The sequence below is a fragment of the Haliotis rufescens genome, unplaced genomic scaffold (genome assembly GCF_023055435.1).
Source record: "Haliotis rufescens isolate VD_foot unplaced genomic scaffold, xgHalRufe1.0.p SCAF_5, whole genome shotgun sequence".
NCBI lineage: Eukaryota > Metazoa > Mollusca > Gastropoda > Lepetellida > Haliotidae > Haliotis > Haliotis rufescens.
The window spans coordinates 3,179,558-3,185,003 of record NW_025964223.1 but is presented as its reverse complement, the minus strand read 5'-3'; the positions used below and the strand labels follow the sequence as shown (position 1 = coordinate 3,185,003).

Genomic DNA, 5,446 nt, shown 5'->3' with positions numbered 1-5,446 from the left:
CACTTTGTGCAGCAGAGTTATTTCCCTTTGCAGTGTGTGATTTACTAGTTGATTTACATTAACTACTCGAATGTATAAATGTGCATATGACGGGTTCATTTGATTAATATGTACAAATTGCTACAGCCATATAGTAGAAATTTGCACTTTGTTTTAGGGTTTTGCTATATGTTATCATTATAAGGACTAGTGGACTAAAAATGTTAGTTTCTACGGCTGAATGTATGTTCATTTATCCTCAAAGGGATGTATCTGATTTTGTACGCAAACTATTTTGTACCAAAACTCCTAATCTATTTTATGGCAATCTCATTAAAATCAGATCTTAGTTCTCGCTACCGCTGAAGAAAGCTTTGTTTAGCGGTAGCGAGAACTGAGGTCTGATTTTAATGAGATTGATTTTATGGTCTCTGATTTCAGGTTGTGATTATATTTAAGTGTACATATGTATATTGCAATAAACAGTAACAGGAATATGAAACGCAATATCAGTTTATTTATAAGTACGAAAATAATGCATACCGTATTCGATGTAATAAGCGCCCGGGGCGCTCTCAAAATTAGAAATAAGGGGCTATTATTAGAATATAATTTTAGTGAGTTGAAAGATCGTAAATTTCGTGGTTTATGCCGACAGCCTGAAATGATACAAAAGAAAAGTCGTATCATACACGGCAGATATATTTTCCAGAATTTAATTGCCCATTATTAAGGGTGCATATAACACACGAGTGCTTATTATACACGAATAAAAAAGTCTTGTTTACATTGATCAATCGGAAGGGGTGCTAATTCGGATTGTTCACTAGCCAATATATTAGCAAATATCGCCGTGGGCGCTTATTAGAGCGGGGCGCTGATTACGTTAAATACGGACATGTCAGCAGTTGTTGTCGAAGTAGGCACACGGAATCAATTTAAGTAGCTCCCTGAGCTTTTTCCCAATCCTATTGTATTACGTCAATAAATTGTTTGATAGGCATTACTTAGAAGTTGACGTATGACAAAGTAGATACAATTTACGCCAATAAACACGTTGATGTATTATGCCAATTATGTTTGAATTATATAAGTAACTGTATATTTTAGTATTTTGAAACTAGTGCAAAAATAGAGGAAACAGGATTTGGGTACAAAAACACATACTGGTTTGGGAACACATTACTACATCCTTCTCTCAAAACTGAACAAACCTCCATTTCGTCTTTCCCGATCAGCTCTTTTATTTTCTCGTGTATCTGTACCGCAAAGTATGTTGTTTAACGCCGCATTTGGCAATATCCTAGCTATGTCACAGCGGCCTGTACAATGAAATCTGAGCCAGACAATCCAGTGATTGATATTGATGAAATATACACGAGTACACGCAACCAATCAGCGAGCGTAACTTCCAGAGCCGTTAAGTCTCCTCTTACGACAAGCATATGGGGTGCTGGGGCGTTTCTAAACCGGAATCCCAACGATGGGCATATGATTTTAAAGTTTTATTCACACAAAAGCAATAATGAAAATATTTAATTTGAACTGAGGACGTCATTTGTAAGTAGCATTTTAGTTATTAATAAATATGATAATTGAATAGTAGTAGTAGTAGTAGTAGTAGTAGTAATAGTAGTAGTAGTAGTAGTAGTAGTAGTAGTAGTACCTCTTGTTATTTCAAGAACATTTTACGAGAGCTTTTTACAGTCAGCCTCACCAGTCAGTTCAAAGGGAAGTAACTCTCCATACAATTATATTTTTGCTTAAAAAAGAAGTACTGTTTGACAAGGCTGCTGAGTAAATGTTGGTATGACAACCAGATGAGTATTATTACATAGCATTACAACATTTGCAAATCATTTTAAGGTTAAAGTTGCAAATTGTGGCTGTTTAGTGGTTTCAAGGTGTTGCCAAGGCAATCTACTTCCTGGATCACATAGATATACAAGTACAAGTATTTGTACTTTCAGTTTAGAAGTACTTCTTGGAACTGAAGACTCTCTGAGAGGATGATGCAATGTGTATGCAAGTTATTTACATGTTAATCTACATCATCACTGATTCAGGACTTGTGATGGGCTGTATTATGTGAGCCAATATTTTGTGTGAATTTAATTGACATAAACATTTCCAGTTGTTTATTGTTGGAACAAGGCACACTTCCTTGTTCCTGATTGAATACAAATAACAGTAGATCTATCTTTCTTCGATTATGATGATTAACTGAATGATAAATAGGGAGCTTGATTTAGCTACAGTAAACTACGTTTATAAAGAACACGCTTATAACGAACTTACAGATATAACAATCTGTCTTTTTTGGTCCTGGCAATTTACTGTATATATACCGTATACATACTTATTACGAACTACGGTCATAGTGAACTAGAATTAGAGTTCCCCTTGAGTTCGTTATATCCATAGTTTACTGTATATATACTGTATACATACTTATTACGAACTACAGTCATAGCGCACTAGAATTAGAGCTCCCTTTGAGTTCGTTATATCCATAGTTTACTGTATATATACTGTATACATACTTATTACGAACTACGGTCATAGCGCACTAGAATTAGAGCTCCCTTTGAGTTTGTTATATCCATAGTTTACTGTATATATACCGTATACATACTTATTACGAACTACGGTCATAGTGAACGAGAGTTAGAGCTCCCTTTTAGTTCGTTATATCCATAGTTTACTGTATATATACTGTATACATACTTATTACGAACTGCGGTCATAGTGCACTAGAATTAGAGCTCCCCTTGAGTTCGTTATATCCATAGTTTACTGTATATATACTGTATACATACTTAATATGAACTACGGTCATAGTGAACTAGAATTAGAGCTCCCTTTGAGTTCGTTATATCCATATATAGTTAACTGTATATATACTGTATACATACTTACTACGAACTACGGTCATAGTGAACTAGAATTAGAGTCCCCTTTGAGTTCGTTATATCCATAGTTAACTGTATATATACTGTATACATACTTATTACAAACTACGGTCATAGCGCACTAGAATTAGAGCTCCCTTTGAGTTCGTTATATCCATGGTTAACTGTATATATACTGTATACATACTTATTACGAACTACGGTCATAGTGAACTAGAATTAGAGTTCCCTTTGAGTTCGTTAGATCCATAGTTTACTGTATATATACCGTATACATACTTATTACAAACAACGGTCATAGCGCACTAGAATTAGAGCTCCCTTTGAGTTCGTTATATCCATGGTTAACTGTATATATACTGTATACATACTTATTACGAACTACGGTCATAGTGAACTAGAATTAGAGTTCCCTTTGAGTTCGTTATATCCATAGTTAACTGTATATATACTGTATACATACTTATTACAAACTACAGTCATAGCGCACTAGAATTAGAGCTCCCTTTGAGTTCGTTATATCCATGGTTAACTGTATATATACTGTATACATACTTATTACGAACTACGGTCATAGTGAACTAGAATTAGAGTTCCCTTTGAGTTCGTTATATCCATAGTTTACTGTATATATACCGTATGCATACTTACTACAAACTACGGTCATAGCGCACTAGAATTAGAGCTCCCTTTGAGTTCGTTATATCCATAGTTTACTGTATATATACTGTAGACATACTTATTACGAACTACGGTCATAGCGCACTAGAATTAGAGCTCCCTTTCAGTTTGTTATATCCATAGTTTACTGTATATATACTGTATACATACTTATTACGAACTACGGTCATAGTGAACTAGAATTAGAGTTCCCTTTGAGTTCGTTATATCCATAGTTAACTGTATATATACTGTATACATACTTATTACAAACTACGGTCATAGCGCACTAGAATTAGAGCTCCCTTTGAGTTCGTTATATCCATAGTTTACTGTATATATACTGTATACATACTTATTACGAACTGCGGTCATAGCGCACTAGAATTAGAGCTCCCTTTGAGTTCGTTATATCCATAGTTTACTGTATATATACTGTATACATACTTAATATGAACTACGGTCATAGCGCACTAGAATTAGAGCTCCCTTTGAGTTCGTTATATCCATAGTTAACTGTATATATACTGTATACATACTTATTACAAACTACGGTCATAGCGCACTAGAATTAGAGCTCCTTTTGAGTTCGTTATATCCATAGTTAACTGTATATATACTGTATACATACTTATTACGAACTACGGTCATAGTTAACTAGAATTAGAGTTCCCTTTGAGTTCGTTATATCCATAGTTTACTGTATATATACCGTATACATACTTATTATGAACTGCGGTCATAGTGAACTATGTTCGTTATATGAGTTCGTTATATCCATAGTTTACTGTATATACAACATGCACATGTGCAACCTATTTTTTAAAAATGCAACCTAATATTTATGTCTACATGCACCAAGTGCATGTTAAAAAAAATTCAAGTTTTCTCTGAGTAACCCTTACTTGTTCACACAAAATCTATCTTTGAACACACTCAACAGTTCTAACGTTTATTGACCATACTACATCACTAATCCCTGTGGTACATGTAATTTGTCATGCTTTCTTAGGCTTGATGTGTAGGAGCTTCACGATTATGTGCAAATGTTCTTATAACATTTTACAGTAATTAATTAATGTGGCTGGGAGCAGACCGGCCTGTTTTAGCTGTGATAAATGTGTGGTTTTTGTCTGGTGCATCTAGGTTTTCATGTCAACATACACCTGGTGCACTTTAAATCAAGTTCCTTAATCGAGCACTGGATATTTACACAATACTTGATTCAGAATTTGAACAACTGCATACATGTATTAGCTCTTTCTAAATAAAATGTAACAATATTCCAGAAGGAAGAAGTTTAGTGTTTCCTCAGTGTTCAACTACTTTACCTTGTAAGGAAGATTTTCACTGGCATGAGGGTTTGTAAAGAATCTACTTCCTCCGTACTCTCTTACATACCCAGTGTATTTTGTTAGTCATCTCAATTTTGCATTGTGTTATTGACCTGTGATGATCTGGGTTGCAATTGGTCTTCAGCTTGTCGTAAGAGGCGACAAACGGGATCGGGTGGTCGGGCTTGCTGGTTTGATGTATGTCAACGTATCCCAGTTGCATTGATCGATGCAAATGTCCATCACTGGATTGTTGGTCCAGAGTCAATTATTTACAGACTGCTGTCATATAGCTGAAATATTGCTGATTGTGACATTAAACAAGAAACAACCAAAAAGCATTGTGTTATTTATATTACTTTGGCCATAATACTTGACCCCAAATCTTGACCTATAGTGAGTGAGGGTTTATGTACAGGAGAAAACACACCTCAGAGGTTTTGGTTGAAAATGTAAACACAAGGGAGAGGGATATTCCAACTCCCCTGTGTTTACATTTTCAACCCAAACCTGGATGAAATCTTACGAAGAGTGAGTGAGTGAGTTGGATTTAACGCCGCT

At 35.0% G+C, this 5,446-nt stretch overlaps 1 protein-coding gene across 5 annotated transcripts in view; it reads left to right on the top strand.

Moving 5' to 3' along the window:
- Nucleotides 1–1,740: 1,740 nt before the first annotated feature.
- The window catches only part of LOC124133526, a 38,071-nt gene continuing 34,365 nt past the window's right edge, over nucleotides 1,741–5,446 (top strand). For 2 of the 5 annotated variants that reach the window (XM_048383877.1, XM_046497944.2), the window contains exon 1: nucleotides 1,819–2,067. The gene's annotated coding sequence lies outside the window, so the exon portion shown is untranslated. Of the gene's footprint in view, nucleotides 1,787–1,818; nucleotides 2,068–5,446 lie in introns of those variants that run through there. The other 3 variants (XM_048383874.1, XM_048383875.1, XM_048383876.1) reach the window with 3 other exon arrangements.